We start from the raw sequence: 15,619 nt of genomic DNA, 5'->3' as shown, positions 1-15,619 counted from the left end.
GTGCAGTTAGATAATTTTAGATTCTAGACTGGACTTACTTCAAAATGTGGTAAGCCAACTCTGCTTCATTTCGGGCCCAGGACTCTGCCCCAAAATCCTGTCCTGAAGGCACTATACCTCTTGGCCACCATTTGTTTCCTGTGGGGAAGAGATTATGACTTCGCATGGCTGTGTGTAGTATTGTATCTTAATGGGGCCTCAAAGAAAAATCACCTCTACAGTGGTACCTCGGGTTACATACGCTTCAGGTTACGTACGCTTCAGGTTACAGACTCCGCTAACCCAGAAATAGTACCTCAGGTTAAGAACTTTGCTTCAGGATGAGAACAGAAACCGTGCTCTGGCGGCGCGGCGGCAGCAGCAGGCCCCCATTAGCTAAAGTGGTGCTTCAGGTTAAGAACAGTTTCAGGTTAAGAACGGACCTCCAGAACGAATTAAGTTCTTAACCCGAGGTACCACTGTACTTTCCTTTCAGCAGCAAGGGTTTTTGAGTCAGACCTCCTAACAGATGGGAGTCAGCAACTGTATCCTATTGATAATTGCCATATTTTCCTCAGATATCTTAAATGCTAATGCAGGAAGGCACACAGAAAAACAAAACTAACCCCCCCCCCCCGCAGTTCTTCTTAAGAGTCTTGGATCACACTCAAGAAGGCTTCCTCTCAGTCTGGGTACCGCTAGTATGTGAAGCTGAGTACACATGACGCTAGCCACAATCCCTCTCTGTCCTGTAGTTTCTTGACAAATACTCCTGTTTGATCCTTTCCCCCTCAAACCAGCTTCCATCCGATTTGAAAAACTAAGGTGAGGTGTGTACACACCATACATTAAAAACACGACCCTTTCCCTCAGAATCCTAGGAACTGTAGCTTAATAAACAACATCAATACAGTTGTACCTTGGGAGTCGAACAGCTTAGTTCTCAAACGTTTTGACTCCCAAACGCTTCAAACCCGGAAATGACTGTTTCGGTTTGTGAACTATTTTTGGAACCTGAACGTCCGACGAGGCGTCCTGCAGCTAATCAGAAGCCGCACTTTGGTTTTTGTGTGGGATGTGAAACACAAGAGCAGTCAAGTACAACATTCCTAGAGTGACCATGTTTACACATGGGGAGGTATGTTTGTCCAGCCAGCAGGTAAACTTCCTGTTTCCTTCTGGGCTGGGGCAGACTTCCTCTGCATGTGACTAGAGGTGGGTGTGGCCTCACCTGTGCAGGTAATGACAAAAGCACAGGGCAGGGCAGCCATCTCTCTCTCTCTTTCACCACATGCATCGAAGACACAACATCTACTAAGCCAAAAATGCCCTCTTGGCTTCCAGCCAAGAGAGGACAAAGGGACTGTCTTCTTATAAGATAGATTCCAAGTGTATGTTACTTCATTAAGCTAAGTCTGCCTTCTGGGATCTGATTGTGAACAGAATGTGAGTAAACTCTTTTTATACTTTTGTAAAAGACTGTGTCGTCTCTTATATTTTGTGAGGCAATAAGGGGAAATTACCAGAATAGTTATTATAGAGGCTTTAGCGGGCCTGAGCAAACGCAGCCGTTGCAAAATTTAAAATAAGGGGAATGTTACTCTGCTGAAATTGTGGAACTTGTTAACACAAGTTGGATAAGGATATAATCAGACAATATATCCTCTCCTGCATCCCAGAACATTCCCACATTTTGAACGTTTGGGAAGTTGAACAGACTTCCGGAACAGATTCCATTCAACTTCCGAGGTACGACCACTGGCGGATGAAGGTGGGGGCAGGGGGAGCGGTCCATCCTTGGGGGGGGGGCGGTTTGACATCGCAGCCACTACTGCCCCCACCCCCCGGGATGTGCGCCACTTGCTGTGCACCCTCCCAACGCACGCCACACCCCCCACAGGCTGCGTGCCACACCCCCTGGGATGTGACCCACATCCCGGTGCTGGCGCAGGCAGCTCCGCCACTGGGCACGACTGTAATAATATGATGCCACCCATCTGACTGGACTGTATACCCTCCAACATTTCTCCTATGAAAACAGGGGCCTCCTGCTCCGTAACAGGAATAAAACTTTCAGGAATCTCTGGCGGTGTGAAGAGAGATGCAGCAAGGCTTCATGAAGGATGGCCAGCTGGGGACAAATCAAGTGTGCTCCTTTTACAGTAGTCCAGACATGAGGTCGTTGTTATCACAGGCCTGAGGGCCGCAGGATCAGAACCTCAATTCAGCACACAGCTTGATTTATTATGGCAAAGGGAGGGATATATATGCCTTGCCTTGGCTGAGAAACTGATTGGATATGATGGGTTGATGTTCGTCTTTTCACTTAGAATCACACGTTTTCTTGCCCCTTCCTGCCCCCTTGAGGCACGGAAGAGCCATAACATCGGTAAACTAAGCTCAGAAAACCACAGCCACAGAAGTTCTAATTATACATTAAGGCATGTAATAAATTGATATGTACTAAAAAATATAGCTGTACACCTGCACAAGTGATTGCCAATAACTGACAATGTAGCAGAAACACTTTCCTCATCCTCAAAGCACATTACAAGGTATCAGCGATACCTCACAACAATCTGGCGAGGTAGGCTGGTGTCATTATCTTCTGAGGGAGGGAGAGCTGTATTTTTAGAAAGTTCGCTGCTATTCAGCTCTTAAAGGCAGTGGGGCCTTGCAGAAAGAGGGGAGGCTGCCAATATTATTCCCCAAAAGTGTTCCAGTTACTCCAACCTGTGGCAGCAGAAGCCTCAGTCACTGGGGCAAAATCCCAACAGGTGGAAGCTCTGCACAGAATGAGTGACACCTTTGGTTCTTTGCTGGTCTTTACCTCCGAGATTGGGTCTCACTCCAGATGCCATTTCCGTCCCTCGCTGCCACCTCTTTGTCAGCTGCCAGCTGCCTCCACTTCCTCTCACAGACCACCAAACCTAACGGTGCTAACGTCAAAAATAAATTTAAAAAGGAAGGGAATAGAGATGAATTCAATATGATTGCAGAGGCCTGTGCACGAAGGAGCAAAACAAGACTTGTGTTATCACAGATAACACACTCTGATAACCACCGTTGGGAGTGCTCTGCGGGTTCAAAGTGCTTCCTACGTGACAGGCTACATCTGTTGAAATACCCTGCACTATTTAAAAGTGCAGGAGACTCTTTTGCATCTAACCACCCTGTGCATCATATACATTATCTCACTAATCTTTCCTTTAAGTTTATAACACAGGTCATGAGAACATAAGAGAGCAGCCCTGCTGCTTTAGATAAGCGGTCCATCTGGTATAGCATCCTCCATGAAAGAGCCCTCAAGTAGGGCTCGAAGGCAATTGTTGCTTGTTATTGCTCCAGCTCCTGCCTCCACCAGCTGCTGTTATTCCACAGCATCTGGCCTCTGAATTTGGAAGAAGGTTGCATGCAGCCATCGTGATTAGCACCCATTGCCCCAGGTTGGTAAGTTAAGTCTGGAGTCGTTGCAAAGTATGGTCCCAGCTCCTGCCAACCTAGCAGATCAAAAGCACGTCAAAGTGCAAGTGATAAATAGGTACCACTCCGGCGGGAAGGTAAACGGCGTTTCTGTGCACTGCTCTGGTTTCGCCAGAAGCAGCTTAGTCATGCTGGCCACATGACCCAGAAAAACAGTCTGCGGACCAACGTCGGCTCCTTTGGCCAGTAAAGCAAGATGAGCGCCGCAACCACAGAGTCGTTCGAGACTGGACTTAACTGTCAGGGGTCCTTTACCTTTTTTTATGCCAACTTAAAAATAAAGGTAAAGGTACCCCTGCCTGTACGGGCCAGTCTTGACAGACTCTAGGGTTGTGCGCCCATCTCACTCAAGAGGCCGGAGGCCAGCGCTGTCCGGAGACACTTCCGGGTCACATGGCCAGCGTGACATCGCTGCTCTGGCGAGCCAGCGCAGCACACGGAAACGCTGTTTACCTTCCTGCTAGTAAGCGGTCCCTATTTATCTACTTGCACTGGGGAGTGCTTTCGAACTGCTAGGCTGGCAGGCGCTGGGACCGAACAACGGGAGCGCACCCCGCCGCGGGGATTCGAACCGCTGACTTTTCGATCGGCAAGCCCTAGGCGCTGAGGCTTTTACCCACAGCGCCACCTGCGTCCAACTTAGCATGTGCAAATTGTATAAAATGTGACAGGATATTACATAGCCACCATGGCTAGTAGGCATTGATAGCCTGATCCCCCCAGGAGTTTGTTTAATCTTTTTAAAAATCCACCCAAGTTGGCGGCCTTCACTATTATTATTATTTATTTATTACATTTACCAGTCATACAAAAGAAAACGTTTCAAAGCGACATGGCAGGACAGAACACAAGAAATAAAAGCATTTTAAAAAATGAAAAAAGTAAAGCAATACAAAATACGTAAAATGCTCAGTAAAATATTAAGGAGTCCTACTCACCTCACTAAACGATGAGCGTCACCATAGGAGACAACTTAAGGAAAAGGTCTTAGCCTGGCACCAAAGAACTGACAAGGTGGGTGCCAGGCCTGTATCCCTGAGGGCAAGCCCTCTGCAGATGCAGGGGCCACCACTGAAAAAGCTCTTTCTCACCACACTACATCTCTGCACTACATTTTGTGTACGTGATGGAATTTTGTGTGAGGAAATTCCATCATTTAACTGTATGCTCTTCAGGGTTGCCAGCTTTTCAATCGGCCTCTGTAGCTGCACTTGCAAGGGCAGCGGGTCATATCTCCAAGCTGTGAAATGCTTCCTCTGCTAAATCCTACCGAACATGCCTCTTTTAAAGGTGCATCTACAATCCTGGTTGGAAAGTTAATGGCCCTACTTTCAGTTTCTGTGCTTTCTTCTATACAGACCTGCCCTGCGGTTAAGATATGCTGTGGAGGTTCTGCTAGATCTGCCATCCTCAACGGAGACCTGCTATACAGCAATAATAGAATCACAGAATTGTAGAGCTGGAAGGCACTCCAAAGGCCATCTAGTCCAACCCCGTCATGCAGGAATCTCAACTAGATCATACATGAGAGATGGCCATCCAGCCTCTAATTAAAAACCTCCAAGGAAGTAAAAAATTAAAAACCTCCAAGTGAAGTTTACGGCATGTAATGCCTTAAAAGAAAATATTATGAAAATGATATACAGGTGGTACATGACCCCAGTCAAGCTTGCAAAAATATACCATTTGCCTGATAACAAATGTTGGAAATGTAAAGAAACTGAAGGAACGTTCTTTCACCTCTGGTGGACTTGCCCTAGGGTTAAGGCTTTCTGGGAAATGATATATAATGAACTGAAAAAGGTATTTAAGTATACCTTTCCCAAGAAACTAGAGGCCTTGCTTTTGGGCATCGTCGGCCAAAGGGTGCTAAAGAAGGACTATACATTTTTTATGTACGCGACAACGGCAGCAAGGATACTGATTGCTAAATATTGGAAAACACAAGATTTGCCCACGCTGGAAGAATGGCAGATGCAACTGATAGACTATATGGAATTAGCAGAAATGACCGGCAGAATCCGCAACCTGGGAGAAGAAACAGTGGAAGAGGACTGGAAAAAATTTAAGGACTATTTACAAAAATATTGTAAATTGTATGAATGTTAAGAGGATGAAAGAGTAAAAATAAGCATGGCATCAGTAAATGGGGTAATAAGAATGAGAATATGATGAAATTTGAGCTAAAGTTAATTACTGAATAATATTATGTTTAAATTAAGGTTTTAAGTTTTTGGAAAATAAATTTAAAATGGGAAACATAATAAATGGAAAAATACAAATAAGTATCTGAAACAAGGTGATAAATTGCTGTTTAGAACTTTTTAAATTTGGAAAGCAGGAACGAAAGATGTGAGGAAGTCTGAATAGTTAAGAAAGTAAGATTCTATGATGTTATATATATATATTTTCTGTATGCTTTTTTCTATTGCTTGCTTTTTCTTGTTCTTATTTTTTCTTTATGTATGTTGAAAATTGTGAATAAAAATCTTTATATAAAAAAAAAAACCCTCCAAGGAAGGAGAGTCCACCACCTCTTGTGGGATTCTGCTCCACTATTGAACAGCTCTTATTGTCAGAAAGTTCAGTGATGGTTTCCCATCTCTGGAACTCCCTCCCCTCTGAGATATCGCTGCCACCCACTCATTAATCCTTTTGACACCAGCTGAAGACCATAGTATTCACCCAGGCTTTTGCTGGACTTTAGCACCAGCGTTGATGTTTATTTTAGTAGACTGGTAGCAACTACCTGCCTTGTTTACAGTACGTGTATCTGGGTCTGTTTGACTTTGTCACCAGCTTTGGAATTGCATTTGCAAGGAACAGCTAGTTAAAAGGTAAAGGGACCCCTGACCATTAGGTCCAGTCGTGGCCGACTCTGGGGTTGCGGTGCTCATCTCGCTTTATTGGCCGAGGGAGCCGGCGTACAGCTTCCAGGTCACGTGGCTAGCATTATTAAGCCGCTTCTGGCGAACCAGAGCAGCGCACGGAAACGGCGTTTACCTTTCCGCCGGAGTGGTACCTATTTATCTATTTGCACTTTGACGAGCTTTCGAACTGCTAGATTGGCAGGAGCAGGGACCGAGCAACGGGAGCTCACCCCATCGCGGGGATTCGAACCACCGACTGTCCTAGGCTCTGTGGTTTAACCCACAGCGCCACCCACGTCCTTAACAGCTAGTTAAAGGTAAAGGGACCCCTGACCATTAGGTCCAATCGTTTTATTGGCTGAGGGAGCTGGCATACAGCTTCCGGGTCATGTGGCCAGCATGACTAAGCCGCTTCTGGGGAACCAGAGCAGCGCACGGAAACGCCGTTTACCTTCCCACCGGAGCCGTACCTATTTATCTATTTGCACTCTGACGTGCTTTCGAACTGCTAGGTTGGCAGGAGCAGGGACCGAACAACGGGAGCTCACCCCATCGCGGGGATTCGAACCACCAACTGTCCTAGGCTCTGTGGTTTAACCCACAGCACCACCCGCGCCCTTAACAGCTAGTTAGAGATGCTTTAATGAGTTAATGTAAATATCATCCTGATCTGAACTTCCCACTACTTAAGGAGGGGAGGATGTGTGAAAATCCGCATACTTCAAGCACATGCCAAACTCAGCACAGATCCCATCTGCTCAACTCCCTTATTCAACACAGCAATTCAGTTGTGGGAAAGATTCTTTTGACCTTGACTCTTCATCCTCCACAGTTTTGGGGATGGTCTCCAACTCCCGTCAGTCCCAGCCAGCATGGCCAATGGCCAGGGATGGCAACAGCTGTAGCCCAGTACATCTGGAGGGCACCTGGTTGGCTACCCTTGTTCTAAATGAAAGTGGCTTCCAGGGAGGATTAACCCCCCCCCACACACACCACATATCTCTTCTTCAATAGGCATTGCCCATATGTTTAATCAAAGTTTTGCTTAACAAAGGAAACAAAGGAAGGAATCAATGCGCCAATACTACCAACTGTTTAAAGCGCAGCCGACACACGTTTAAATCACATTACTTCCCCCAGAGAATCCTGGGAACAGCAGTTGGTTAAGAATGCTGGGAATTGTGGTTTTGGGAGGGGGAAAGCTACAGTTTGCAGGATTTAAGTGCACGGTGTGGTCTCAAACGAACAACAGCTGGAAGCCTCTGATGCGATGTCAATTTAAAAACAGCAACAGCAGCTCTGCACTCGGTATTCTTTAGCCTTAGACTATGCATTGGTAAAAATGCTGAGAAACAGATGTTCTTTGCACAGCCAAAGGATGCTGCTGAGATGGGCGTGGAGAATTCTGTAGAGTGACAGCCAGGTGGGCAGATGTAAAGGAGCACAGGGATCTTGCACCTTTAATCACAGCGCAGTAGAGGGAATTTCAGCAAGCTGCAGCTTTTCTGCACCTGCCCGAATCCCCTTCTGCTTAACTGTTTCTGCATATGGATCGTTACGGGCTTCTTCCCATCTCTTGCGGGGGCGCAATTAGTGCCAGCACCGTCCGCGAAGAGTTTGGGTGTAATCTTCGACACCTCCCTTTCCATGGAGGCGCAGATTGCAGCTATAACAAAGGCGGCATTTTTTCATCTCCCCCAAGCTAAGCAGTTGGCTCCTTACCTCTCTCGCCCTGACCTAGCCACTGTGATCCACGCGACGGTCACCTCCAGACTGGATTATTGTAACTCGCTCTGCGTGGGGCTGCCCTTGAGACTGACCCAGAAACTCCAGCGGGTGCAGAATGCTGCAGCGAGACTCCTTACGGGGTCCTTGCTGCGAGATCACATTCATCCGGTGCTATACCAGCTGCACTGGCTCCTGGTGGAGTACAGGATCAGGTTTAAGGTGCTGGTTTTAACCTTTAAAGCCCTATACGGCCTAGGACCCTCGTACCTACGGGACCGCCTCTCCTGGTATGTCCCACAGAGAAACACGAGGTCTTCAAATAAAAACATCTTGAAGGTCCCAGGCCACAGAGAGGTTAGGCTGGCCTCAACTAGAGCCAGGGCTTTTTCGGCTGTGGCTCCGATCTGGTGGAACACTCTGTCACAAGAGACTAGGGCCCTGCGGGACTTGACATCTTTCCGCAGGGCCTGCAAGACAGAGCTGTTCCACCAGGCCTTTGGCCAGGGCACAGCCTGACTCCCTCCTTTGGCAATCTTCGCGGAGCTCTGGCCCAGTGGTTGTCATTGGTTTGATTTGAACTAATTTTATAATGAATGATTTCAGAGTGTTGTGTTGTGTTGTGTTGTACTGTTGTACTGTTTTATTGTTGTTAGCCGCCCTGAGCCCGGCTTCGGCTGGGAAGGGCGGGATATAAATAAAATTTATAATAATAATAATAATAATAATAATAATAATAATAATAATAATTATTATTATTATTATTATTAAGTCCCCTGACAACAGCTGAGCATTCCTGCAGTGGTGGCAGCAAAATGCACAGAAGAGCAGACCAAATACTCAGACTTTGGGCAAGCTGCCAGGATGGCACAGAGATCAAGGTCGAGACATGGTCTCCCGCTCCATGTAGCACGTCAAGGGAAGACAGCAATCAGTATCTTGCCACCTTGGGTGTTGATCTATATGAAACCACCCATCTTCTTCAAAGAACTAGACAAAACAAGACTACGTAGGTACGCAGGCAGTAGAGACTGGTCTAGCTGGGTTCATGGGGCATTGTGCCACCAAGCTCAGCCAGCCCCCACCAGCCTAACTCCTTATTCACAACTAGTTCAAGGAGTAGCACTGGTTGTCAGCTTCCTTCATCCTCCTTAGTTCCAGAACTGCCCTTGTAGAACTCAGCAGGGAGGAGGCAAAACTAGAACCAGCTGTGGTGGACATGCCCCAAGGTAAAAGACTTCTGGGAAAGGATTTATAATGAATTGAAAAAAGTGTTGAAAAACACATTAAAAAAACAGAAGCCTTTTTACTTGGTTTAGTGGGGGGTGAAATCCCCAAAAAGGATGTTGCTTTTTTTCTGTAGGCCACAACAGCTGCGAGAATATTGTTAGCGAAGAATTGGAAGAAACAAGATTTACCAACTATCGAAGAATGGCAGATGAAGATGATGGACTATATGGAACTTGCCGAACTGACCGGGAGACTCCGAGACCAGAGAGAAGAGACGGTGGAAGAAGACTGGAAGAAGTTTAAGGAATATTTGAAAAAATATGTTAATATTTAAATCTTAGAATAGCTTTGGAAGTGGATATAGGCTGTAGGGTTAGAAGTAGAAGATAGGGTATTTTAATATAGTATTGTTTGTAAGTGATAAAATGTGAAGTTATTTTAAGTGTGATTAGAAAAAAAAGATGGTTAGAAATTATGATATATGGAAACTGCTAAAAATGAAAATCAGATAGGTGGGACTTGGGGAAGCCCACTTAATAATTTTTAGAAAAATAAGGATATGAAAAGAATTTGTTTGTATTGTTTGTCTTTTCTGTTTGTGTTTTTTATTTGAGTTATAAAATGAATATAAAAATTGGGGAGGGGGGACTAGAACCAGCTGGCTCTGCCTTTCTTCGGCTCTCTGGCGCCACTTACTGTTGGCATCTCATCCTTTTGCCCCACCAGATCCAATGAGCACCAGCTGCCATTGGATGCCAGGGGTCCACAGTGGGATCTGCCAGGGCTTTCATTTGTAATTAACAGGTGCCCAGCCGGGAAAAAGGCTTTGGGGGCGGAGAGCTGGGCAGAGGTAATTGGCAAACGTCTCAACACCCCATTTCCTGCTAATGTGGAAACTTGCCCCTTTCTTTCTGTGCCTGAGGAAGCTCTGTGTTTAAGCTCAGAGCTGCTGCTGTCATGTCTGGTTTGGCCCTGGCACTCGTCTGTCTCAATGGCAAACCAGGAAATGTCACAGGCTGCGCAGCAAAGAACATAATCCACAATTTTTTATTAATGAGGCCTAAACGGACAGCTTGGTGGAGAGCCGGTTCCTGTCTTTAGCTCTTACACCAGACATTCGTCTTTCAGAGCCGGAGCTGCAAGTATGACCTCAATTATTCATCGGCGACACACACGGTGATCCCTTATGATGTGCTACCTATAAGTCTTCTTCTTCTTTGGCGATCACTCGCAGCCGAGTAAGATTGTCTTCCATAAACACGGTTTTAACAGTGAGTCCGTGACTGTGGAGGCCAATTCTGGATCCACACGTCCTTCCACAGTGGGGACATTGGTTTTCAAGTCAGGGGTTGATCACAGTGCGGATTTGCCAAACGTGCCTTCCTCTTTCTCCCTTGCGTCCTGAGTTCGAGTGTCTTCAAAGTCCATGACACCTTTGGTAATGACTGTTCTCTAACTGGAGTGCTTGCAGGCCAGTGTTTCCCAGTTGTCAGTGTTTATACTACATTTTTTTTAGTTTTGCCTTGTATCTATAAGTAATGGCACTAAGAAAACAGGGCTGCACTTTGACACACTACCTTTCACATCAAACTTCCCAGGGCTCCTCGATGCAAATAGTTGAATGGGGCTCTGTCAAACCTGCAGCACAGTGTGTCAACGCAGGGAAGTCCTCAGTGACCGCTGTAGTTTTGCATCTCTCTTGTAAAGCTCAAGTTCGATAAATCAGCTGCAGAGTGAGATGCAAACATTACAAGTGAAGAACAGGTTAAGCAAAGAGCAGCTGCCAGACTTCTGTGTTCCAAAAAGCCACAACAACATTAAAAAGGCAAGTTCACAATGGCAGACGAAATTAATGGACTATGCAGAATTAGATAAGATGACAGGAAGGATCTGAAACCTGCGGGACCAGAGATTCTCAGAGGACTGGAGTAAATATTTGAACTATTTGAAAAGCAATTGTAATAAACAGATTACGCTAGTAGGATTGCAAGAAGTTTTGTAAGGAAGATTATGCAAAATATTATGAAGAGAGTTATTAGTAAAGGACAATTAAAAGTAATAGAGAAATTAAGAAATGTAGATTAAATGATAGATTGAAAAATCTTCAGATGCGGTTGATGGAAATCCAAAAAATTGTATAAGATAAGAAAGTATGTTATATGATTTTTGGAAATTATTTGTGTGTATATATAAACTCTTCACAAAGTTCAAGAGGTCAAGACACAAAGGCTTTAGCAACTAATCCACACCTAATGACCCACCTAAGTGGTACTCAGGATATCACTCAAGAAATCACTCAAGATATCCCTCAAGCAATTAAGGAACAAAAGAAGAAAAGGCACACTAGCCTAGGAACTTCCTCTCTGCCCAAAACATTGGAGGCCACACCTCCTCAACAGTATTTATAGGAACTCAAACACTGAGATCCTGCTCTGTTCCAGTAACAAGAAGCCGAAAGCACCTGCCTGAAGATGACGAGTGAGACCTCGTCGAAACGTCGCCTAGACACCCCAACTTTTACACGGGAAGATACCCGAGGACACCAAAACCTGCATACATATATATATATATATATTATTTTTTTTTTTAAAAGGAAGGCATAAGGCATTGCTGCAGGTACGGGAAACCTGTGGCACTCACTCCCTGAGCACTGGCCATGCAGAGGCTGGGGTTAAAGAGGGCTGGGAAAACTTCCAAGAGGCCATATGGTCAGAGGCAAAATTGGGCAGAGAAACAGATGAAAGTTTTGCCTTTGTACAAGTGGGCGGTTTTAGGGTGGCATGACCAGTGCGGTTGCACTGGGCATCGCACTGCAGGGAGTGCTGAAGCAATGCTGTAAAATGGAACACAAGAGGCGGGGGCCACCAGATTTTAGCATCTCATGGGGCACTGCTGAAATTTGAGAGCCCCAAGTCTGCCACTGCTAGCATCCACACACCTCTTTTCTGCACCCAGGCAAGCAAGAGCCACGTCCTCAGAGTGCCAGAGAGGGGTGTGGCCTGAGAAGAGGGGGCGTGGCCTGAGCATTGGCCTGCACTCAGCTCCTAGGGCTGTAATTTCCCAAAACTCTGCTAGAGACAAGGTACCGCATTTTTTGCTCTATAAGACTCACCTTTTCCCTCCTAAAAAGTAAGGGGAAATGTGTGTGCGTCTTATGGAGTGAATGCAGGCTGCGCAGCTATCCCAGAAGCCAGAACAGCAAGAGGGATTACTGCTTTCACTGCGCAGCAATCCCTCTTGTTGTTCTGGCTTCTGAGATTCAGAATATATTTTTTTCTTGTTTTCCTCCTCCAAAAACTAGGTGCGTCTTGTGGTCTGGTGCGTCTTATAGAGCGAAAAATACAGTACTTTATATGGAGCTTTATATGTGAGGGTCGCTGCAACTGCAGCTGCTGCCAAGCTCTCCGGCTCTGCCATTAGGCAGAGTAAGGTGGCTGTTTCAGGCTGCTGATTTGGGGTGTCACGAAAAGACAGCAGTTTATTTATTATTGTTGTGCCTTTACTATCAGGGATGCGGAGAGATGCATGTGAGATTTTCTGCCTTGGGTACCAAAATAACTTGGAAGACCTTTCGCTGATATACATTTTGACCGGAGAGAGGAGCATCAAATGCTGCTTTCCACCTTAGGCAGCGAAATGTCTCACGCTGGCCCTGAAGGGAGGGAGGGATGAGCAGGGAGCATTGATGCGTTCCTCCAGGCTACTCCTCTAGAGTTCTAATAATCGTCCGCTAGATGTCAGGTTGATAGGAGGAGGAGAGAGGCACGCTGTCCGGCAACAGGAGCCAGGCAGCCAATCACTTTCCGTCCTGGAGAAGACTGCTTCCCTGCTGGTTCTGTGCAGCCATCAGGAACCGGCTGTCGTCAGGCAAACCACATCTGTGCAGCAAAAGGAATCAAACCTGTAATGCAGGGTTAGAAAGGGGAGGGAGAGAGAGATTAATGGCAGCATGTGGAACTGAATGCAGAAAGCTGCAAAATGCATCTCTTTTTTATGCACAACATCCAAACAATATCTAATGAGGGCAAAACAACAAGTTTTTCGGGAGATGGGGCTGCTACCCGAGACACAGTTACCTGGGTGCTGAATTCAGTGGGATTTATTTCTGAGTAGGCATAAAAAAGATTGCCGGAAAAGAACCCCTCAATACACACAGGACTATTTGTGGCACATGATAAATGTGTCTATAAGGCATAAGCTTCAGGTCTAACCTCATACCGACACGCTGTGCCATTTCAGCTTCCCCTCTGTACAGAAAAACTGAAAATCTGAAGAACCTCCTTATATGAAAGCCGTTGTGATTTCATTCTTTTCTATTCCCTCACCAACTAGTAAAGTGAGCTAGTCCGGAATTTTGCATTAATGTGAATAAAGCCTACATTATCGCTGTATGGCTGCAATCGCCTCTCCTCTTGCCTGCTAGGAAACCTCCAAGTGTCAGTTGGGGGGGGGGGGACTCATAGCTGTCAACTTTTCCCTTTTCTTGCGAGGAATCCTATTCGGAAAAAAGGAATTTCCCTTAAAAAAGGGGGAAAGTTGACAGCTATGGGGGGACTTTGGGGTGGGTAACAGAAAATAATTCTTCACTTTGGAACTGGCATATTAACCCACAGCTGTGACCTTAAAGCAGAGGCTTTCATCCTTTTTGGGTCCATGACTCTCTTGACCAACTACATTCTTTCTGCAGCTCCCTTGTGGGGCTCAGGAGCCGAGTTATGTCACCCCTTGCCTGTAGAGCTGACAGCCTCTCACCCTTTTTTGAAGACACTCCAAGCTCACCAAGAGCCCAGTTTTACTAGAACAGCAGAAGGAAAACGTGCAGTTCCTGGGAAAAACAAATTGCTGAAGTGGAAGGTGAGGTGAGCGTGGAAAGAGGAGGGTGAGGGGGGGATCAGTTCCTCTTGTTATAGGACTTCTAAGGTCTTCTACATTTATAAACATTTACTTTATATATATAAGGCAAACACATACCTAAGTATATAAACCACGTGTCTGAAATAGTACAGAACAATCCTGAAGCCATTTTGACTCTCCCAAATTGACCTCAAATATTTCTCTTCAAAGAGAAAGGAAATGGGAAAAGCTTTTCAATTGTCTTTGGAATGTAGGGGCTTACACCTCCCTGTAAATACAGTTTGGCAAGTATCTGTTAAGCCGAGCACACTATCAATATGCGTAAAAGATTCAGGAACTATTTACCATCTCAAAGGAATGGCCAGGCTACCCAGAAAAGGCAATCAAATAAGGCATTATCAGGTATTCTGGCAGACAGAAGAGAAGCAACACACTCAAATTTCTGCTGGGGACCACCTCTTTCTGTGATGTATGTATGATGTTTTGGAGGGTGGTCTTGACGCGGGTGCCGCTGTGGGTTAAACCACAGAGCCTAGGGCTTGCCGATCAGGTCGGCGGTTTGGTTCCTGCTCCTGCCAACCTAGCAGTTGAAAAGCACATCAAAGTGCAAGTAGATAAATAGGTACCGCTCTGGCGGGAAGATAAACAGCGTTTCCGTGTGCTGCTCTGGTTCACCAAAAGCAGCTTAGTCATGCTAGCCATATGACCCGGAAGCTGTACCCGGCTCCCTCGGCCAATAAAGCGAGATGAGCTCTGCAACCCCAGTCATCCGCAACTGGACCTAATAGTCAGGGGTCCCTTTACCTTGAGCTACAGGGTAGGCAATTTCAAAAGTCTATATAAGAGCTTGCACACCAGTGTTCTGGGTTCCTCGCCTCCCTCCTTGTGTGGGGGGAGTAGGGGACCCTGTTGCAACAGTTTAATAATGACCATGCTTACTAGCTGCTTTGCTTCTCAATACTTTCCGGTTGGCCTCTGTTACTGTTAGAGAACCTACATAAGGACTCTATACGGGCTCTTGGATACCTCATAAAGGATAAAGGAGCAGGGTTTTTTTTAATATAACACACTCTATACAGTGGTACCTCGGGTTACATACGCTTCAGGTTACAGACTCCGCTAACACAGAAATAGTACCTCGGGTTAAGAACTTTGCTTCAGGATGAGAACAGAAATTGTGCTTCGGCGGCGCGGCAGCAGCAGGAGGCCCCATTAGCTAAAGTGGTGCTTCAGGTTAAGAACAGTTTCAGGTTAAGAACGGACCTCCGGAACGAATTAAGTACTTAACCCGAGGTACCACTGTATCTCTGTTGGAACAGTTGCAAGCAGTAGGGAGGACATTTTCAAGAAGGCATCGGATGGGGTTAATAAATAACTAGCAAAATGCCTGTCATTTTGCTGGAGGTGTGTGGGTGTTTGTGTGTAGGTGGGTGGGTAGAAAGAGAACTTGCCTCTATTGCAGCACCTGAATTTCTGTG

Source organism: Podarcis muralis, chromosome 2 (genome assembly GCF_964188315.1).
Source record: "Podarcis muralis chromosome 2, rPodMur119.hap1.1, whole genome shotgun sequence".
Lineage (NCBI taxonomy): Eukaryota > Metazoa > Chordata > Lepidosauria > Squamata > Lacertidae > Podarcis > Podarcis muralis.
The sequence above is the reverse complement of the archived record's forward strand: the minus strand, read 5'-3'. Positions refer to the sequence as shown.